The sequence below is a fragment of the Drosophila teissieri genome, chromosome 2L (genome assembly GCF_016746235.2).
Source record: "Drosophila teissieri strain GT53w chromosome 2L, Prin_Dtei_1.1, whole genome shotgun sequence".
In the NCBI taxonomy this organism is placed as follows: Eukaryota; Metazoa; Arthropoda; class Insecta; order Diptera; family Drosophilidae; genus Drosophila; species Drosophila teissieri.
Genome location: NC_053029.1, coordinates 22,108,528 through 22,132,355, shown reverse-complemented (window position 1 = coordinate 22,132,355; position 23,828 = coordinate 22,108,528). Strand labels below are relative to the sequence as shown.

The following is a 23,828-nucleotide window of genomic DNA, read 5'->3' as shown; positions in this document are numbered from 1 at the left end:
ACTTTGGAAGGGTGAAGCTTATGTACCCTTTTGTAATTTATAAAATGAAATAACTAAAAACAAGAAAAAACGCTATTGTCGAGTTTCCCGACTATCAGATACCCGTTACTCAGCAAGTGGAAGTGCGAATGAGAACTTTTAATATTTGTCTGGCATATCAATGACATTGATAAAATAATAAGATGAAAAAAAATTTAAAAATTTTTGAAAGTGTGGGCGTGACAATTTCGGGAGGTTTGTAGGCGTTAGAATGAGCGTGGCAAAATGTTTTCGGTAATAAAACGTAAAAAATAAATGGAAAATCATTTAATTCAAAAGTGTGGGCGATGCAGGATTGGGCGGTTTGTGGACGTTCAAGTTGGCGTGTTTTTTTTGCAAATTAACGGTGGAACCCTCAATGACCTACTGCATCCAAATATGGGGCACGGCTTTAGACTCAAATGTCATTAAAGGGCCAATGCGGATTGGTACATCAGAAACGACGCCCTAACATTTGCCTCCATATTCCCTCTGTCAGAGAACAGATCAATCGACAGCTCACATCAACCACTGGCAGCTTCCTTGGCAAACCGTATGGCCAAATGAGGGCTTAATCGAAGGCACCCTGGGGATCTCTGGACAAGAAGACGAAATCTCTCTCGACTAATAAGGCAATAGTTGTAATACCCGATAGCCGTAGAGTAAATCGGTATACTAGATTTGTTGAAAGGAATGTAAAATGTGTTTCCGACCATATAAAGTATATATATTCTTGATCAGAATCAATAGCCGAGTCCAACTGGACAAGTCTTTCTAAATCCGTCTGAACGCCCGGATCTCAGGAACTATAAAAGCTATAATATTGAGATTAAGCATGCAGCTTCCGGAGACATATACGCACAAACGCATATACGTTTGTTTCCAAATGCTGCCCCGCCCTCTTAACGCCCACATACCCAAAACCGCCACGCACACTCTTTTAAAAAATGAATTGATTATTTTTAATTTTTTTATAAGTCTTGTCCATTTATATATTTTTGAAAAACTTTTTGTCACGCCCACAAATTGCCTAAGACTGCCACACCAATCTTTTTGATAATTTTTTTTTTAACTTTATTCCTTTTAAAATTTTAAAATTGATCGTATGCAATTCCACTAGCTGAGTATCTGATAACCGGATAACTCGGCTATACATGGCATTCTCTCTTGTTTTTCTCAACATATTATAGCCATTATGTTGGTTGGTTTGTTATGTTAGTTTCAATAAATTTATATGTTGCACTAAAAAAAAAAATTAGGAGATATAAAGGCAGCAAAAGTTTGTTTCCAAATGATGCCACGCTCACTCCAACGCCCACAAACCGTACAAAACAACGCCTAACCTTCCGAAAAATGTTTTAATTTTGCTTCGTTTTGTTTTCTGCCGGTATGACAGAACATATTTGGGTAACGGTATCGGATAGATAGTCAGGGAAGTAGACTATAGCGTTCACTCTTATATAAAAAAAGAGAAGCTATAGTCATTCCCGATATCTGATACCTTATCAGCTATTCGAAGTGCAAAGAGTCTTCACATTACAGTTTTGCGTTTTGGCGTTAGAGTGGGTGCAAAAGTTTTTGGCAATCGATAGAAATTACAAGATAATACAAAATGAAAAATATCGAAACATTTTCAAAAGTGTGACGTGCAGTTTTAGCGTTTGTGGCGTTAGAGTGGCGTGCAATGAATCGACAACTTGCGCTGCGCTATGTCCTAGATCTGTATGCTTATCTGCTTTCTAGCTTTTGTTCTGAGATCTGACGTTCATACGACAGACGGACGACGACGGACGACGACGACGGACATGGCCAAATCGACTCGGCTACTGATCCTGATCAAGAATATATATACTTTATATGGTCGGAAACGCTTCCTTCTGCCTGTTACATACTTTTTAACGAATCTAGTATACCCTTTTACTCTACGAGTAACGGGTATAATTAGGATGCTCCTGTCTGTGTCACTGGAAGTTTTCGGTGTTATGAGAGCACTTATAGAACGGCTGCTTGCAGCACCAGAGTTGGCCAGTCAACTGAATAATTAATAGATTGATTTACCTGTACTAATAGGTTAATAGGTTGATTTACCTGTACCACCAGCAACAGGTTTCTATTAGTAGCACTTTCGGCGCACGGCTGATTACATATAAGGACTTTAAAACGCAAACAGCAATTTGGCAAATGACATTCTGCGTGGACGCAAAGAAACGCAAGCTAGTTGAGCAAACAAACACACATAGCAGCAGAAAAAAGAGGACTGGAGAAATGCAAAATTAATTACCAGAATGCAAATTAATTGCTGTCCGTTTGCTTGCTTGCAGCTTGGCAAGCACATAAATCTCTTGTCTGGGCTTCAGCCATCGCTGACGATTGCCCCCGGGGAAGGATAGCAATGGCGCAAAACGTATCAGCCAAAAGAAAGCGGAGACGGCCGCAAGCCCCATACATATCAGCACACTGGAGAAAATAGTGATTAACGCAATATAGTCAAGGGTCAAAGTTAAAGCAAGAGTGCAGCATATAACCCCGACTGAAGTAACTTAAATTCGCATGCATTTTGCAGTGGTCAATTCAATATACGTCTTTTTTCGTAATCTGTGTTTTACTTTTAATTCTGAAAGATCTTTTACCACCTGGAACTGTTTCCCTAAATGTATCAATAATTATTATTTTTCTTAATGCAAAACAGCACTACCAAATTTGTGCAGCGTACCGTACACCCACTACCCTCCCATGCATTGCAATGACAAACAAATTGCCTAGCGCCGCAACAGCAGCTGAAGCAGCAACGAGCCAACCAAAAATCTAGTTGCGGCTGACGGCCGAGTATGGTATCTCGACGGGCTAGGTGGTGTGGGATGCATGAACTGTCTGAGCGGCCAAATGAATTGGGTACCCGTACGAACAGCACTTAAAGCAACGCAACCCCACTGTTGGCCACCGCGATGGAAAAACCCGGAAACAGCACTGGCAGTGGCATCTCACGCCCATTGTTAGCGCTAAAGGAGCTAATTGTGTAAGGATATTTGCCAAAAACTTGAGAGACATTAGTTGTGAAAGCGAGATTTTTTAAGATCAGAATTGCTTTAACCAAGGGGCCAATAAAAACGTTTTAGATTGATTACTAACGACGTGAAGTTTAATTTTTTTAAAACTTTTAAAGTAATAAAATTATGTCGACTGGTAATATATTTACTGCATAGAAAATACCTACGATGTTTTTACTGAGTTTTAAAATTTGTTTGTATAATTTCAGCATATCGATGACTATAATTTTTTTAGAAGTTTTTTTGCGGTTTGTGGGCGTTAGAGCGGTCGTGGCAAATAGTTTTTTACCAAATCGATAGACGTTTACAAGACTAACAAAAAGGTGAAAAAATATCAAAATATTTTTCAAAAGTGTGGACGTGGCAGCTTTTGGGCGGGTTGTGATCGTTAGAGTGGGCGTGGCAGCATGGGTCAACAAACTTGCGCTGCGTCTATGTCTCTGGAGTCTGCATGCTGAATCTCTCTTTCGAGCTTATATAGTTCCTGGGATCTCACCGTTCATACGGACGGACAGATGGACGGACGAACAGACGGACAGACAGACGGACATGACCAGATCGACTCGGCTATTGATCCTGATCAAGAATATATGTTCGGAAACGCATTTTTCTTCCTGTGACATACTTTTCAACGAACTTAGTATACCCTTTTACTCTATGAGTAATCAGTATAATCATAAAACTCCTAAAAAACACCCTTTACCCATCAACCCTCCTTTACACTCTCTGAAGAGTACCTACAAGCGTCGGCATCAAGCTGTCTGCAACCAGAGGATCATGCGATGTTGCTTCGGTCTAATGCCCTTCTGCCTACAGGCGGCGGAGGCAGACATTTAGCCCATTCTCTTTTAACTCGGCAAAAAGCCACCTGCTACCCCATACGTGACCGCCACTCCCAGCGCCATTGACTTTGGCATCTCAAAGGGTTTCAGACAGCAACAGATCCAAGTAGATCCTCTGACTGAGCTTTCGTCTGACCATCTCACGCTGCTCTTTGTACTGGACGAGGAGACTCAATACTTTGAGGGAACACCTAGAACACTGCCTCGGCATGCAAACATTACGCTTTTTAAAACATACATCGAGGATGCCGTCGTGCTGAATATGCCTATCAACACTAACGACAAACTGGATGCTTGTTTTGACTACTGCGCTGCTGGACGACGGGCTACCAAAGGAACCTCAGGAGGCAGTTCATAGCATCATTAGATCCTGCAACTAATTAGACACTCTCAAGTGTAGGAAACAGAATGGAAATCAGGAAAACCTCGACATCATGCTCGAGGGAGCTGCCCCTGACAACAGCTGCGACTTCTCAGTCTGGAAATTAACAGGAGAAACAAAGGGGCATCCGCTTTTCCAATCGCCCGTATTGGGACACAGTGGCGTATGGCTTAAAACGTATGGTGACAAAGCGAACGCATTTTCTCTTCAAGGAGTTCCGACCCCAGAAAAAATTTATAACGCCATGCTGAGACCAGGGCATTTCCCTCAGAATTAAAACATGTTGATTGGTGATCAGATCAACCTTGACAGCAGCCGATACGCAGACATAATGGCATCATACCCAAACACATTGGCGAGTACTTAGTCTCGACAGTCCTTTTCCTTCGCCGTGTGAAGGGGACCCACCCCACTGATCTCCGTATTATTTCCTAGGCGTTCAAATATTCCTTAACAACTTTTAAATGTAATCTAGTTAAAGCTCCATATACCAATCTCTAACTTTCCACCTTTCTCGTCGGGTTAAGTTCAGAAGGCACTGAACGATTCCAGCGCAAATAATTTAACCCGAAACAAGAGAGGACGCTTTAGTCGAGTTCCCCGACTATCTAATACCCGTTACTCAGCTAGTAGATGTGCGAAGGAAAAATTTCAACACAGACAGTTTTTGGATATTTGTGGGTGTTATTGTGGGCGTGGCAAAAAGATTTTTGGCAAATCGAGAGAAATTTACAAGTTTGTGGGCGTTAGGGTGAACGTGCCAAAACGATTTTTTAGAAAATAACAATTTACAAGACTAATGAAAAACAAGAGAGAACCCTATAGTCGAGTTCCCTGGCTATCTGATACCCGTTACTCAGCTAGTGGAAGTGCGAAGGAGAAATTTTAAGACTGACAGTTGTTGGCGGTTTGTGGGCGTTAGAGTGGGCGTGGCAAAAATTTTGTTGGATAATCAATATACATTTTCAAGACTAATTCAAAAATGAAAAAATATCAAAACAATTTTTAAAAGTGTGGGCGTGGCAGCTTTAGGCGGTTTGTGGGCGTTAAAGTGGGCGTGGCAAAATTTAAAAACAAGAGAGAACGCTATAGTCGAGTTCCCCGACTATCTGATACCCGTTACTCAGCTAGTGGAAATGCGAAGGAGAGTCTTCAGCACTGACAGTTTTTGGCGGTTTGTGGGCGTTAGAGTGGGCGTGGCAAAAAGTTTTTAAGCAAATCGATAGAAATTTAGAAGACTAATACAAAAATGAAAAAATATCAAAACATTTTTCAAAAGTGTGGGCGTGGCAGATTTATGCGGTTTGTCGGCGTTAGAGTTGGCGTGGCAAAAAGTTTTTTGGCAAATCGATAGAAACTTACAACACTAATACAAAAATTAAAAAATATCAAAACATTTTTCAAAAATGTGGGTGTGGCAGTTTTGGGCGGTTTGTGGGCGTAAGAGTGGGCGTGGCAAAAAGTTTTTTGGCAAATCGATAGAAATTTACGAGACTAATACAAAAATGAAAAAATATCAAAACATTTTTCAAAAAGGTGGGTGTTGCAGTTTTGGGCGGTTTGTGGGCGTTAGAGTGGGCGTGGCAACATGAATCGACAAACTTGCGCTGCGTCTATGTCTCTGGAGTCTGTATGCTTAGTCTCAACTTTCTACCTTTTGTAGTTCCTGAGATCTCGACGTTCATACGGACGGACAGACGGACAGACAGACGGACAGACAGGCGGACAGACAGACGGACGGACAGACGGACATGGCCAGATGGACTCGGCTATTGATCCTGATCAAGAATATATATACTTTATATGGTCGGTAACGCTTCCTTCTGCCTGTTACATACTTTTCAACATACTTTTACTCTACGAGTAACGGGTATAAATATCAAAACATTTTTCAAAAATGTGGAAGTGGCAGCCTTGGGCGGTTTGTGGGCGTTAGAGTGGGCGTGGCAAAAAGTTTTTTGGCAAATCGATAGAAATTTACGAGACTAATACAAAAATGAAAAAATATCAAAACATTTTTCAAAAATGTGGGTGTGGCAGTTTTGGGCGGTTTGTGGGCGTAAGAGTGGGCGTGGCAAAAAGTTTTTTGGCAAATCGATAGAAATTTACGAGACTAATACAAAAATGAAAAAATATCAAAACATTTTTCAAAAAGGTGGGTGTTGCAGTTTTGGGCGGTTTGTGGGCGTTAGAGTGGGCGTGGCGACATGAATCGACAAACTTGCGCTGCTTCTGTCTCTGGAGTCTGTATGCTTAATCTGAACTTTCTAGCTTTTGTAGTTCCTCTCGACGTTCACACGGACGAACAGACGGACAGACGGACGGACAGACGGACGGACAGACGGACGGACAGACGGACGGACAGACGGACATGGCCAGATCGTCTCGGCTATTAATCCTGATCAAGAATATATATACTTTATATGGTCGGAAACGTTTTTCTGTAAATCGATAGAAATTTACAGGACTAATAAAAAATGAAGAACATCAAAACATTTTACTAAATTTTTGGCGTGGCAGTTTTGGGTTTGTGAGCGTTAGATTGGGCGTGGCAACATTTGGAAACAAACTTGCGCTGCGTCTATGTCTCTGGAAGCGGTCTGCTTAAACTCAACACTCTAGGTTCTATAATTCCTGAGATCTGGACGTTCATACGGAGAGACAGACGAGCGGACATGGCCGGTCGACTCCGCTATTGATCCTGATCAAGAATGTACATATATGTTTATATGGTCGAAAACGCTTCCTTCTGTCTGTTACATCCTTTTCAACGAATCTAGTATACCCTTTTACTTTACGAGTTACGGGTATAATAAAGTTCAGGTTGACCTCTATTTTGAAACGGTTTTTTAAAGAAATCAACCCACGTGCTGTTCAAGATTGCTTGGAAATTACACACTGGAGATTACCGTATTATAAGTTTATATGAAGGCATACGTTACCGACGCTTATTATCATAAGTAAATAGCTTTTCGCTTTTTTGTTGTTCCAGAAACTCTGTTGTTATTATAAAAACAGCAGCCAACGCCACAGCAAATAACATAAGCCACAAATTTAAATACACATGTCGCTGGCATTGCAGCTGTAATTCCTGCTCCGGTTGTTGTTGTAGCCACTACCGCTGCTGTTGGGTATTTATGTGGCCTTATGCGGCAGTTGTCGTTGTTCTGCCGTTCTGCTGGTGCTGCTCGGCGGAAATTGTATTGTGGCCAATATGGTAAATTGCCTTGAATCTACCTTAAAACCATATTTCAGCACTAGATTACAGAAACAGGCAGAAACAGCCGAGGCTGCAGCGGTGGGAGAGGCGCTGCGCCGAAAACTACAATGCGGTACGCCATTACCCCAAAATACCATCATAAAATTTCGCGCAAGCGTGTGTCTCGGTATTTTAACCGAAACGGGTTTTGAGCCATGCCACCTCTTCCCATTCGTGCTCCTGTGAACAAGCCACACACACCCAGCAACGCATCCTTGCAGCCGAGAACAGTACATAAATGGCACACATGCAGTCAGGACTGTTACCGTTGATGTTGTTAGGGGCTGCGGTTGAGCTTAAATGCGCCATTAAAGCCACGGTCAGCAAAAACAATCCCAGAAATCTGTGTTAGACAAAAAAAGAATATAGATTTGGGCATAGATTTGGGACCTGGCGACCAGGAGATGCCATTGCTGTTTTATAAATCATTTCTAAGGAAACTGTCAGGAATCACTGTTTTTATGTTATAAAAGTCATTCATGGGACAAAGTACACAGGAATATTGTGATAGGCAAATACCTCATTAGCATGTTTCCAATTCAGCAGTCCACGCCCAGCATATATTCATTTCGACAGAATCTCCTGTTTAATTAATTAATAATTTAATTTTGTTGCCATCTTTGTAAATCCCTTACTTCACTTAGAAAACTGAAGAACGAACCTTCTCTGCCGTTCTTAAAATTTGTAAAGCAACACTTCTCACAACAAGTACTAGTTGTACTCAAACTTCATTTTATAAGACCAAAACAAGAGAGAATGCTACAGTCGAGTTCCGCGATCATAGGATACCCGTTACTCAGCTAATAAAAAAAAGGAAAATAATCAATTAGTTTTCAAAACTGTGGCGTGGTAGTTTTGGGCGGCTTGTGGGCGTTAAGAAGGCGGGGCAACATTTGCAAACAAACTTTCGCTGCATATATATCTCTGGAAGCTGAGATTAACTCAACATTCCAACTTTTATAGTTCCTGAGTTCAATCGGATTCAGAACGACATGTACAGTTCGACTCGGCTATTGATCCTGATCAAGAATATACATACTTTATATGGTCGGAAATACTTCCTTTTGCCTGTTACATACTTTTAAACTCTATGAGTAACGGGTATAAATATAACAAGAGAGAACGCTATAATCAAGTTCACCGACTATCTGATACCCGTTACTCAGCTAGTGAAGGAGCGAAGAGAAATTTCAACACTGACCGTTGTTAGCGGTTTGTGGGCGTTAGAGTGGGCGTGGCATAATTTTTGTAAACGTAAAAAAATTTCAAAACATTTTTTAAAAGTATGGGCGTGGCAGTTTGGGCGGTTTGTAAACGTTAAGGTGGGCGTGGCAAAAAGTTTTTCTGCAGATCGATAGAAATTGACAATACTAATAAGAAAATGAAAAAATATCAAAACAGTTTTCAAAAGTGTGGGCGTGACAGCTTAGGGCGGCTTGTGGACGTTAGGGTGGGTGTGGCAAAAAGTTTTTCTGCAGATCGATAGAAATCGATCGATTGACAATACTAATAAGAAAATTAAACAAGATAGAACGCTATAGTCGAGTCCCAGACTATCTGATACCCGTTAGTCAGCTGGTGGAAATGCAAAGGAGAAATTTCCACACTGATAGTTTTTGGTGGTTTTGTGGGCGTTGCAAAAAGTTTTTTGACAAATCGAGAGATATTTACACGACTAACAAAAATGTGAAAAAATATCAAAACAAAAGTTTTTTTGGCAAATCAAGAGAAATTTACAAGACTAACAAAACTGTGAAAAAATAGCAACAAAAATGTCAATAGTGTGGGCTATTGATCCTGATCAAGAATATATATACTTTATATGGTCGGTAACGCGTCAGGCCCTATTGGTTGTTGTTGCTGTTCGCAGAACATAATACTTTCTAAAAACAAGAGAGAACGCTATAGTCGAGTTCCCCGACTATCTGATACCCGTTACTCAGCTATTCGAAGTGCAAAGGAGAGTCTTCAGCATATACAGTCTTTGGCGGTTTTGTGGGCGTTAGAGTGGGCGTGGCAAAAAGTTTTTTGGCAAATCGATAGAAATTTACAAGACTAATACAAAAATGTAAAAATATTAAAACATTTTTCAAAAGTGTGGGCGTGGCAGCTTTGGGCGGTTTGTGGGCGTTAGAGAGGGCGTGGCAAAAAGTTTTTGGCAAATCGTTAGAAATTTACAAGACTAATACAAAAATGAAAAAATATCGAAACATTTTTCAAAAGCGTGGACGTGGCAGTTTTAGGCGGTTTGTGGGCGTTAGAGTGGGCGTGGCAACAAACTTGCGCTGCGTCTATGTCCCTGGAGTCTGTATGCTTAATCTCAACTTTCTAGCATTTGTAGTTCCTGAGATCTCGACGTTCATACGGACAGACAGACGGAGAGACGGACGGACAGACGGACATGGCCAGATCGACTCGGCTACTGATCCTGATCAAGAATATATATACTTTATATGGTCGGAAACACTTCCTTCTGCCTGTTACATACTTTTCAACGAATCTAGTATACCCTTTTACTCTACGAGTAACGGGTATAACTAGAAAAGTAATTCCTTGAGAGGAAAGATGTGTGGCCATGCTCCCTTCATCGTCATGGGTGGGGTTTGAACCCACGATCTCGTGCTTGATAGGTAGTTGCGCCCATATCCTACGACTAGCAACATCACCGTAGACGCCACTCCCCGATGACGTTAGGTGGCAGTCCCACCACTGGGATAAGCCGCATCTGGCCAATCACCGGATCGGTCGAGAAACCTAAACCGATTACCGAAACAAATACGAGAAAATTAGGCTCTCGAAGAAGCCCTAAGTTCCCGAGAGGAATAGCAAGGAAAAAATTAAAAAATAAATAAATGGTCGGAATCGCTTCCTTCTGCCTGTTACATACTTTTCAACGAATATAGTATACCCTTTTAATCTACGAGTAACGGGTATAAAAAGTTTAACTTGAAATTTATGCAATCGATAAACCTTCAGCCATTCGACTGCTTACATTTTATATTTGACCGTCCATTTGTAAATATCGATTCCATTTCTGAGTTGTTGATAAATATGCTTCTTCGATAATCGACTGCAACACAGCGACCATTTACTATCAAAGTTTCTGGAGTAACATGTGCATAGGGCGCAAAGTTAAGTATTTGAAGAAAAAAGTAAAAATGGAAAATGTGTAAACATCATATAGTGAGCTTGCAACTGCATTAGAGCAAGTAGGCATGGTGTCTGTGTTCTCTTTTCTGCAGGGTAAGTACAAATCTTTGAATAAAGTGTGCGGACTTGTAGTAGTAAGACATAAAGAACGAAAATGAAGTAAATCAAACAATTTGAAGTAAGGGAACACACAAACAAACGACGATCGGCGACAAGACCTCCAGGAGGAACTAGCAGGAATGGAGCAAGATCAGCGGTAAGGAGTCAACAGAGCAATAGGAGGCCGGCAACGACGTGGTAACTGACTAACCATAGTAGTCATTGCGTATTACGTCTCAGTTCACCGGCCCGCGTGTCTAACTAGCAGACCTAACCGGCCTCTAAAACTCTTCTCACCATTAGCAGACCTAATCGGCCTCTAAACTCTTCTCACCATTAGCAGACTTAATCGACCTCTAAACTCTTCTCACCATTAGCAGACCTAATCGGCCGCTAAACACTGCTCACTATTAGCAGACCTAATCGGCCTCTAAACTGCTCTCATCTCTAGTAGGCCTGACCGACCTCTCAAAATTTTAACTGGTAGACCCGGACGGTCTCTTCTTATTATTTCCCGTTCACAGGCAGTGGAGGAACTCGCGGTTACGTGACCCGACGACTCTTGAGCTGCCATCTCGGGATTCCGGCATCAACCCTTATCCATCGTAGAGCTGTACAGCCCCCCCAGGGACGAGACCAGACGCGCCCGAGCCAACCAGCCGCCGATCTCGCCACGAGGACTGCAGCCACCCTGAAGCGACTGTGAACACATTGCTTACTTACGAATAAAAACCCAATTACTGTATCATTCTCCCGTCTTCTCCTCTTGGACCCGGGTCGGATTCTCTTCCAGCAACCCCAACTGAATCAATTAAAATATCTCAGACGACTCCTGGCCATCCGAGCACTGACAGATCGTCACAACAAGAATTTAGCCTTAAGCTGAGATCAAAAAAATAAAGACGTGAATACTATTTCGCCAAATTTTTCATTCTTCATTCAGTCCTTAGTCAACTGACGGTACATTAGTTCGACTCAATAAAACATAATCATTTCACTGGAGCAGTCGGTAGGATACAAAAAGTATCCCAAAAAATGAACCTCGAGTGGAAAATAATTTAAATTTTATAATCACAAAGTTGCGAAAGCCCTTTAACTTGGATTATAATTCCAATTCGGTTAAGTTAAACAAACTTTAAAACATTAAGTGAAATTTGTAATAAGTGAATTCAAAATATAAATAACACAAAATTATAAAAAAAATTAATTTACTGAAACAACAAATCTAAAAATTTACAATGGCGCAACCATTTATTGCCGCACACAAAAGCGTGGCGCTAAACGACAAAAACCTTGCTGAAGCCCGTCGGCAGCTAAAAGACATCATGCCATTCAAGGGTGATTCAGAAACTCTCTACACCTTCGTCAGCAGAGTGAACTTCGTAATGTCACTCTACCAAATTAATGATTTGTGACAACAGAGGATCCTTCTTGGAGCCATCGAAAGGAACACGTAACACGTAACGTCCTTTGAACTTCCGAAAATCGAAGATTGGCCTACCCTCAAATCGAGACTAGTCGCAGAATTTAAACCCCAACCAAACTACTGGGGAACTTAAGGGAGACACTTTACAAAGGAAATCTGAGAGCATTCTGCGAAGAAGCGGAAAGACGACGTCAAATGCTGATTTCAAAATTACACCTGGAAGGTAATCAAAGAAATTTTCCTAATGTTCAGGCGATTAAATTTTCCATGCAACCATGAGGCACCTACCAAATTATTTCAGACTGAACCCATACATAAACACACAACCAATTATTCACAAAAGTCCTTTCCCTCAACATTCCCATAAAACCCAAAATCCTCAAACAGCCCATTTTAAAACATAGAAATATCATACAAAGGTTGCACATACAGATGCCTTATAGACATGATAAATATGATTAATAATAATAAAGTATATTTTGTATTCCTATTTAAAATCCAAGATGTGATGTTTTAACATCAAAACGTCATTACGTTGAGCAACTCGATTATGATACCCAGCAATAGTATTTTTCACTGTTTCGGCTAGATCACCGAAACCGAGAAGAAACTTTAAAGTTGAAAGGGTTATTAAATAAGTTTAAAAATCTCCAATATAAAGAAAGAATACAAACTAACATTTACAAATACCATTTAACACGTTCTATTATTCAAAACCGTACCCACTTGCGCAAAGGCACGAAATTGAATTCGAATATCAAGTACCGGATATGCTTAATCAGGGAAAGTAATTCCTCATACAACAGTGCAACCTGGGTAGTACCAAAAAAAACAAGAGAAAACGCTATAGTCAACTTCCCCGACTGTCTAATTCCCTTTACTCAGCTGTTTGAAGTGCAAAGTAGAAATTTCCACACTGACAGTCTTTGGCGGTGTGTGGGCGTTAGAGTAGGCGTGACAAAACAATTTTTAGCAATTCGAGAAAAAATTGACAAGACTAACAAAAATGTGGAAAAATATCAACATTTTTAAAAGTGGGTGTGGCAAAAAGTTTATTTTCAACAAATCGATAGAAACTTACAAGACTAATACAAAAATGAACAAGAGAGAACGCTATAGTCGAGTTCCCCGACTATCTGATACCCGTTACTCAGCTAGTGGAAGTGCGAAGGAGAATCTTCAACACTGACAGTTTTTGTCGGTTTGAGGGCGTTAGAGTGGGCGTGGCAAAAAGTTTTTTTGGAAATCGATAGAATATTACAAGACTAATACAAAAATGAAAAAATATCAAAACATTTTTCAAAAGTGTGGGCGTGGCAGCTTTGGGCGGTTTGTGGACGTTACAGTGGGCGTGGCAAAAAGTTTTTTGCCAAATCGTTAGAAATTTAGAAGACTAATACAAAAATGAAAAAATATCGAAACATTTTTCAAAAGTGTGGGCGTGGCAGCTTTGGGCGGTTTGTGGGCGTTAGAGTGGGCGTGGCAAAAAGTTTTTTGGCAAATCGTTAGAAATTTACAACACTAATACAAAAATGAAAAAATATCAAAACAATTTTCAAAAGTGTGGACGTGGTAGTTTTGGGCGGTTTGTGGGCGTGGCAACATGAATCGACAAACTTGCGCTGCGTCTATGTCCCTGGAGTCCGTATGTTTAATCTCAACTTTCTAGCTTTCGTAGTTCCTGAGATCTCGACGTTCATACGGACAGACGGACGGACAGACGGACATGGCCAGATCGACTCGGCTACTGATCCTGATCAAGAATATATATACTTTATATAGTCGGAAACGCTTCCTTCTGCCTGTTACATACTTTTCAACGAATCTAGTATACCCTTTTACTCTACGAGTAACGGGTATAAAAATATCCAAACATTTCAAAAGTGTGGGCGTGTCAGTTTTGGGCGGCTTGTAAGCTTTATAGTGGGCGTGGCAACATGAATCGACAAACTTGCGCCCAAAAGCAGCCCATAACCTTCACGCCCACACTTTTTACATTAAAAATCAATTTTGTTTGCCATTTTCTATCAATATGACAAAAATAATGTTAAACTTTCACGTTCGCACACTCACTAGCTGTGTAACGGGTATCTGATAGTAGAGGAACTCGAGTATAGCGTTCTCTCTTGTTTTATTTTGGCATTGTAATTCGTTTACTTTTGTGTCATCATCAGAGCTGCATTTTTGCATAGAAAATTGAGCTTTTGCCAAACTAACGATGAACTAAAGTATGCAAATTTATTTACCATTTCTATGCACACAACGGAGAAAGAAACTTAATGGGGTTGACGGGTGGCTAAAGCCAAACAAATGTATTCAATAGAGAGTACATAAACATTCATTGGGATCACCAGGTCTCCGGCCCAGAACAGTCTTCGTTAAAATTATAAGCTTTTACTACTTCAGGTGTATACTTCTCATCTGTCTGACAGTTTAATTATTAAAATTTAAAATTAATGTACGCCTGTCTTGTTTTTATGACCAACACGTCTCTATTACAAAAACTCAACACAATTCTTGCGAAAAGTTTCCAGACTATCTGATACTCAGCTAGGGAAAATGCGAAGAGAAATTTCAACACTTACCTTTTTTGTCAGGTTGTGGGCGCGGCAAAAAGATTTTTGGCAAATCTAGAGAAATTTACAAGACTAACAAAAAGTGAAAAAATATCAAAACATTTTTCAAAAGTGTGGGCGTGGCATAAACTTAATAAAATTAAGATATTCAACGACATATTGCACAAGTCTTTTGCCTGAGACGTTTGGAAGTAATTGCTAATTATAGCTGTATAAGTAAAATTTTGATTTGGGAATATCTATTTTATTTTTTTAATATTTTGTTTTAACATACAATTTATTTAGTTTTGGCGCGTTTGGTGTAGCACTCGATAAGATAGTGCATCCACAGCAGATTTTGATCTCTTCGACAGCCATAATGGTTCTTTGTTTTTAGGTCAAATTTATTTTATGGTGACTAAAACATTATTTAAAAAAATTTCTTTTTTCTCCGGAAACTGGTTGCTTCTAAAGTACTAGTCCTTCTGGGAACACATTTTCTGCAGTCATTGTATCCGAATCGGCAGGCAGAATCTTCGAATCTTCCAGAAATCTGCCACCATTTTTTTGAACATTTCATATTGTCAGCACGTAAGGGCAGACCACGGCGAGGGCAGAAAAGACGAAGGGGCGTTGCCATAGGCGTCAAAGTCTCGCACACCCACACACATACGCTCAACACAACTGTGTGCATGCGGTTGTTTGTTTGTGCTTCTGGGCGCGCACATGCATATGAAAACCGCTTTCGTTTCCGGAGCAAGAACGACTTGAAAATGGCGCACGGCATGGAGTCGCCCGCCATTGTTGGTGCTGTGCTCACTGTTGTTGCTGCCGCCATCAGATAGATAGGTGCAAAAAAGTCGCAACTCCAGCTTAACAACCACGAGGAAGGGGATGACAATCAGGATAGCAGACAGGTGAAAGGGGTTGGTGGAAGAGTTGGCACCGAGAGTTGACAAGATATACAACCAAAAAAAAGAAAGTGAAATGGAAAATACAAAATGCAAGCAATACACAGGTTCGTGCAAGCTGGGAAATAAACAGGGGCGCATGATTTTTATTTGCCTTGTCCTCCTGAATCCCCTCGTCGCCTGTCGCTTGTCGCCTGCTGTCGTTGTTGTTTGGGTGTCGCCCACTTTTTTGATGCCATCATGCAGGTAAAGTAAATTATGCGACGTGCAAAATCAATAAATCAACACGTTTATTGCTGTAAACGTATTTGGGTCTCTGGGCGAAAAGGGTGGATTTATGCACTGAGTAACTGGCAGCTGCAGCTTTTCGCAAGAAGCAGCCGCGCAGCCGGAATCGTCTGTTGATGCGTTTATAGCCGCGAATTAAATTTATATAAAATGCTTACAGACACGGCTCGAAACAGTTTCACACACTGGCAGGATATACACGCCAATGAATTGCAAATCCGGGCCAAGTATTCCTCTCGCTTGCAGTGTCTACGCAACAGCTGCAATTCATTATAAATGTGATTTCCCCACGAGCAGCAAAAGGCGTGGAAAACTTGCTTAAATTGTCCGCGCTATTTTCGAGCTCGTTGTCTGTGCCAAGCAATCCGGAGCCACATTTAACACAACGCAGAACAGACCCCGACCAAGGGAGAACAAGTTTTCCCATTTTCACGGGCCGCAGTGTGTGCTCGGCATTCCTTTGGTTTGCTGTGGCACATAGCACATCTTGAGTGCTTTATTGTTATGTTTTAAAATTCAATGAATTCTAAAAATGTACCACCCTGTGTCCCAGGTATCTGGTTGTCTGGTTGCTAGCGACAACGATAGAGCGACAGAATTTGCAGCCCGGCATAAACAATAGCAAAGTATTTTTTTTCCTAAAGCGCTTGGCTACGATCTGACGTTCTTATCTTTGCGAGCCATATGGGCAAAGGTAGCACAAACTCAAAAACAAGGTCAAAGGCCGTCGACGGTCGACAGGACCAGCTGGACAGAGACAAATGGATGCAGTGAGAGTGGAATTCAAATGAAAATGCAAATGCGAATGCAAACCAAACGGTGCCAGAGACAACACTGATTAAAGGCAGCCGAGCATAAAGAATAATGTATTAAATACACTTTACATATTGCAAAACTGGAGAGCTGTGACGCATAATAAATGGGAACACGAATTTTGAGCTGCACGTGCTGCTGGTCTTCTTCCATATCAGTCCTTTATTTGCAATAATAATTTGAATTTTTCTCAGTCCACTGACTAAAATTGCACAATTCATTCGTGGAAATATATTGGTATTCGATAGAAGTGGCTTGCGGATGGCTTTTTGGTTTCCAAATAGGACAGTAATTGTAATCTGGAATGTGTTGATATCGGAGAACTTGACATCATTTCATCATTACAATTCCGTCGCTCTTGCAGATTAGTTTTCTGGTAACAAGAGAACGCACGTTGTAGCAAAATAATTAGACTTTAACTACTTCGAGCCTAATTAAAAGAATTTTGGCTCGCAAACTAAATTCGATAAGAAAATGAAAAAAAAACACATATTTCAACTACGTGGGCGTTATTGGTGGGCAATTTGTGGGCGTGACAAAAAAAAATGTGCATACCAATAGAAAATGGCAAACATTAAAAGGAAAATAAATCTAAACGATTGTTTAAGAGAATGCACCTGACAGTTTTGGAAAACAAATGCGCTGCGTCTCTTTCTATGTCTATATTTGTATGCGTAATCTTAACTTAAGTTTTATAGTTCCTGAGATCTCGGGTATAAATATATCAAAACACGGAAATCTCTTTCTGTCCGTATTATTAAAGTATAATGAATACTTATGTTACGTGTGGGATAGACCGTTTGGGAACATTGAAACCGAACATTCTTGATTTTTTCCGTTCTCAAATTTTTTAGTGTATGATGAATATAAGGAATAACTAACACTTAAGCTATTGTTAGGTTTTATTTTAATTCGTCCAATATGAATGTATGTAAATATTATTACCAACAGGAGCTGCAAATCGTGCACTATTATCTTTTCTTCGCGGATGAGAATTTCGGCTGTTTTCCAGGAACAAAAAAAACACTACTCAATGCAAGCGATAAACATGAAAACGTTTCGGTAGCCCCTCACGAAAGGAAGCGATGCATAAATTTCCCACGCTCGTGGGCATGGCAACAACGCGCCAGAGACGACCTGTAATTATCAAGGTGGGCGACAGCAACAGCTGCAAATATATTGAGTCAGGCGCCTGCGCTTCTGCAATATTAATTAAGCACTAAAGGGGTATCCCGAAAAAGTGAACGAGTTTCGGGTGCCAGCGCCAGCACTCACTAAACTTGACATTGACTTATTGTACCCGGAGGCTGGGCAACTGAGCCCATCGCCGGACCATGTCAGCAAAATGAAGCCGGCGCACGAGACGTATTGTGTAGACCACAAGCCGAATGTCCTTTCATGGCTGTTAATTTCCAGCTATTGTTCGGTCAGCCTCCCATGCCTGGGCCCCAATTGAAAGCGTTGGGCATAAATTTAATTTTAAGCAATCACTGGGCCTGACGGCACTTGATGTCCTCGTTGTTGTTACACGCTCACATCAAAACAAAGTCCCCGGGCTGGACCATATATACGTCATCGGGATCGCTCCACCCTCCGGTTGTTCACTGTTGCAGTGGCCGGCCCACGGCAAGATGAAGAAAAATGTTGAAAGTTCTCTAAAAGTTCTGATAGTAGGGGAACTCGAATTAAGCGTTATGTCTTGTTTCTGTCTCTATTTTCTTTACTTTGTTTCTTCATCAAATGTTACAACGAGTTTAAGGCTGGGACTTCGGTCATGAAGGTCAACGGTTCAGCAGTTCATAAAGCTCACGACAGATGCAAGTGACTTGAGGATGCTCCTACGGAGAAGAAGGAATGCTGCACTTCATTATTTTGCTCATTTCCTTTTAACGACATTATCAATGGCTATTTTACGCCATTGTTTCGCAATGAATAGTCTATTGTCCCAGCTGGGATGTCATTTTATTTGATTTTCAATTACTCTTAATTAATTAATTGTAAATGCGTTGACACACCCTTCCACACGGAGCAGGCACACACGATGATTGGGGTCCTGAACTGAAACTCAATGTGACAAATGGTGTGTTAAAGAATTGTTTCATGCTTTGTGAACGGCAGCATGTCAACCCATTGAAGTCAAACGAGGCATCTCATTGCGCTTGAGGAACTATGTGATGATACCAGGAATAAATAATACAGTTTCTGGTTTTTGGGTATCACTTTCGAAAGTTGTATTCCCGTTCAGATTAAATCAATATAACTAACTTAATTACACTTTTCTTTTATTATTTACTGTACCGTATTACTGGTTAGCAAATTATACAAAAATTAATTTAATTCAAATTTCATGACGGAAAATGATTTTGCACCTGAACTCTTAAGTATATTATATAAATTAGCGTTTATGCTGGAAATGGGCGGACAGAAAATGGACCTATCGACCCAGCTGTTGCTACATATACATATATGTACATATAATTAATATAATTTTTACATATAATATGTATATATTACATTATGTTTTCTACCATAAGTTTAATCTAACAACTATATTTTATTTTTTCAAACTGGTCTCTAAACTCTGAACGCAACTCCTAATTCTGACTTCTTCCACGGTCATACCTCGGTTATGAGCTTTACAGCTTTTTATGAGTGGCTTTTTAGAATGATCTTTGGACTTTGTGACAATTCTTGTCTTGTTTTCATTTTTTGACCTGAGTCCCGAATTTGTTACTGTCTGCAGTACCGAAATCTGAGTATCCTAGCTAGCTGTCTATCTTTAGTCTTTCGCTATAGGTATTGTTTTACATGGTCATTTTCCGTTCGCAATTCGATTCGTGTTTGTTTCATATTCCTAATATCTTTTTCATAATGTCTGCTTCTTTTCGTCTTTATTTTCTGTTTTTGTATGTATAATAGTGGTGCGAGACAGGACTAGACAGGATTATGGATACGTCACTATTTATATTTATACCCGTTACTCGTAGAGTAAAAGGGTATACTAGATTCATTGAAAAGTATGTAACAGGCAGAAGGAAGCGTTTCCGACATTATAAAGTATATATATTCTTGATCAGGATCAATAGCCGAGGCGATATGACCATGTCCGTCTGTCCGTCCGTCCGTCTGTCTGTCCGTCCGTATGAACGCTGAGATCTCAGGAACTACAAAAGCTAGAAAGTTGAGATTAAGCATACAGACACACTTTTGAAAAATGTTTTGATATTTTTTAATTTTTGTATTAGTCTTGTAAATTTATATCGATTTGCCAAAAAACTTTTTGCCACGCCCACTCTAACGCCTACAACCGCCAAAAACTGTCAGTGTTCCACTAGCTGAGTAACGGGTATCAGATAGTCGGGGAACTCGACTAAAGCGTTCTGTCTTGTTATATTTATACCCGTTACTCGTAGAGTAACTAGAGTATACTAGATTCGTTAAAAGGTATATGGTATCGTTTCCGACCATAATAAGTATATATATTCTTGATCAGGGTCACTAGAAGATTTGATCTGTCCATATCCGTCCATATGAACGTCTCAGGAACTATAAAAGCTAGAAAGTTGAGATTAGACATGTAGATTCCTGATTTTCCCTAACTTGGCCACGCCCACTTTATGGCCCACAAGCTGCTTAAAACTGCTACGCCCCCAATTCTAAAAATGATTTGATTTATTTTAGTATTATTATTTATCTTGTAGTCGGTATGCCACAATAATGTGGACTACGCTTAGCGTTCACACCCCGCCCAAAACTCCCAAGTTCACAACCCGGCCAAAACTGCCCCCATTTTTATACCCGCACTCGTAGAGTAAAGGGTATACTAGATTCGTTGACGTTTCCGACTATATAAAGTATATATATTCTTGATCTGGATCAATAGCCAAGTCGATCTGGCCATGCCCGTCCGTATGTACGCCGAGATCTCGGGAACTACAAAAGCTAGACAGAGATTAATTATACAGACTCCAGAGACAAACCGCCAAAAACTGTCAGTGTTGAAAAGCCTCCTTCGCACTTTCACTAGCTGAGTAACGAGTATCAGATAGTCGGCGAACTCGACTATTGCGTTCTCTCTTGTTAACATTTGTTTTGGTTTTTTTTCATTTTATTATTTCTCTTGCCAGTTTCTTTCGATATGCTAAGAATAATGGTGAACTGAACGAATCTAATAGTCGGGAAATTCGAATTTAGCGTTCTCTCTTGTTTTGTATTTCTTTTGTAATCGAAAGCATAGTTTATATATTTTGAATGACTCTGTGTACTAGGTAGCATGCGTATAAGGCCAACGGCATTACCTAATAGTAAGATAAAAGACGCATTGAAAGGTGAATAAGTTATAATTATAAGTGAAGAAGTTATAATTCATGAACTTTCCGCATTTAATATCGTATCTGTATCTAGCCCTATCACAGAGGTAGGCAAGCAAAGAATGCAAGAGATACAAGGCTATATTTTATCCGCTACTCGTATAGTTACAATGGAACGTACAAGGCCAGTTCGGCTAGTGCTGATGGTCATATACAAGAATAGAAGTCGTCGCAAAAGAAAAATATTTCAAAAATGGGCGTCTTAGTCGTTTTTGTGTGTTCTGAAAATTTTGTTCTCTTTGGATAGAGTCCCGAAATTGTATAATTAATAGTGTGCTTTATATGTACACTGATATATTTACTGCCTTTTCTGAAAGAGCGAGGCTAATACATACAAACAAAGGAATTCGCATTGTCTAGTTGTATTTTATGTTAATTTAACTTTATTTCCAACAGTTTCTCCTGATATATTTATGCATAACCCTTGCCACCCCGAAACCCTTACCCACTGTAATAAATTAATTACAAAATTGTCGCTCCATAAAAAGATAAACAAATGCAAACGAAAAAGGTTTTCGGGGCTGGCTTGAAAGAAAAGCCATGCGGAAACACAGACGGAAAAAAAACGCAGAAACAACAAGAAAACATTTTTATGAGCTTGGAAACGGAACTCAAAACGTTGGTCCAACTGCAAAATGCCCACGAAATAAAAGCAGCAGCAGGACGACTAAAAGTGCAGCAGAGTAGAGCCGTAAAAAAATGTGCTGAACATTTCCCAAAATCTCGCACAAAATTAGTGAGAGCACGAATAATAATTTCAAAAGTTGCACTGTCCGTATTGCCAAACATCGTTGGAGCTGTCATTGAAGAATTTTCCATGGAGGTAATATAATTAATATATAACAAATATTATAGGTAAAGCTATGACCTCAGCTCAGTAATCAGAATCCGGGCATTGACACACATTCAGTGATGTTCATACTGGGTCTGTTCACAGAATTTCTATGAACTGCACATTATTCGAAATTCCCTAAGCTTACTATACAACTACAGTAGAGTTTCTTGACGATCAGGTACACAATACTTAGCTGGTGATGTGGGCGTGACAGCTCTTTGCGGGCTGCAGGCGTTTGCGATGCGTGTACGTCTCGACAGCATATATACTTGATCTTAACTTTCCTGTTTTTGTAGTACCCGAGATTTACACTCTCATGCGGACGGTCAGAATCGCTTCCTTCTACCTGTAACATCATTTTCAACGAATTCAGTGTACCCTCATACTCTACGAGTAATGGATATAAAAATGTGCAAGGGTTTCTGAGTTGTGCAGAAGTAATACTCGTAGGAAAGAAATTTCTCTTTGACTAACCCTGCATAAACTCGAACACGTTTGGCTTAACAAGTTAGGTTCCGTCAGTAAGCGTTTGCTGCTCGGCAAAGGGATAAATCTACGTAAATATGCACTACGCCCGCCGAGAGTTGGGTGGAGAATTTCCTTAATATATTATGTTATCGCGGTGCAGCTTGAGCAGGGTTGGCTATGCCGACTGCGAGGTGGACTACCCGGATAAGTGTGGGCTCTAGGCTCCATGGCGGGCGGTACTTACACTTACACTTGACTTATTCAATATACTGACAGGGGGTTGCGATTGGGGTGTCAGGATAGCTAACCCTCCAAGTTGCGTTAGCCAGTCATTCAGACAGCTAACCAAGCAGGCAACTGTCTTCTTATTATACAAATCAACTTTAAACTCACAAAAGCGCATATTAAGAGGGCACAGAAACCCCGGATTGTGTGCAAAATGTTCTGTTTGTTAGGTAATAAAATGAAATCCTGCTATTGAACTTCCTCTGAATCCCCGATCGTGTACAAAATTCGAAATCTGTTTATCTATTATATGTTTTTCTATATACTATGTATTGATTCTTTGTTGGTCCTATTTAAAATCATAAAATTTGGCAGGGTATCAAAACTTTGCGGTGTAGAGGCTTATTTCCGTTAAAAAAAGAAACTCAAATAGGGACGACACTGCCCCAGCCATTATTTCGCTTTGTCTGTACAAGCAGACATACTTTATGTTGTTTATGGAAGGCCACAATTCGTTTATAGAAAGTATGCCAACGGCTCTATTACGACTTCTCGAAAAATTTTCAGTCTGTTGCTTGGCGAGAAATGGAGAAATGCTTTTTCCGCTGGCTTTCTTATTTTCGTGTGTGCACAATTCTCCGTTTCGTTTTCCGAAGACTTTTTTCATTCAATTCTGTAGTTGCGGGCAAGCCAAGTCTGGCTGCAATTATGACTGCTCGTACTGCATGAAGTCCTTCGTCATTCGCCTGCTCCACGGTTCCCCTCTTTGTGGCCGCTTATATGCCTTCTTTCCATTTAATGTGTTTTGCAAGTTTTTGTGTTGCAGCGTTTTTTGTGTGCTGCCTCGTTGCTGATGCTGCTGCAGAGCTTTTGTTTTTTAGCCGGAAGTTGCTCAAGTGTTAATAATTTCATTATTTCCGAAACACCGCACCCACACATACTGACTTACACGCCCACACATGCACATCAACACATATGTGCGCATCAGAACTGCGATGGGCAGGCAGTGGACTGTTCTACCCTACTCAGTCGGATCGGGGTATTTGTACTTTAATATGCCAATGTAAATTGCAGTTACAATTTTCCATTAGTATTACATATTTTTAAGAATTCAACACTTCCGAGGGACCAAAAATGTTG

At 40.3% G+C, this 23,828-nt stretch overlaps 1 long non-coding RNA gene across 1 annotated transcript; it reads left to right on the top strand.

Moving 5' to 3' along the window:
• Positions 1–10,766: 10,766 nt before the first annotated feature.
• On the top strand, positions 10,767–11,545 carry LOC122626227. Its single transcript, XR_006326692.1, has 3 exons — positions 10,767–10,791; positions 10,831–10,954; positions 11,322–11,545. It is a non-coding gene; the product is annotated as an uncharacterized LOC122626227 (long non-coding RNA).
• Positions 11,546–23,828: the final 12,283 nt, after the last annotated feature.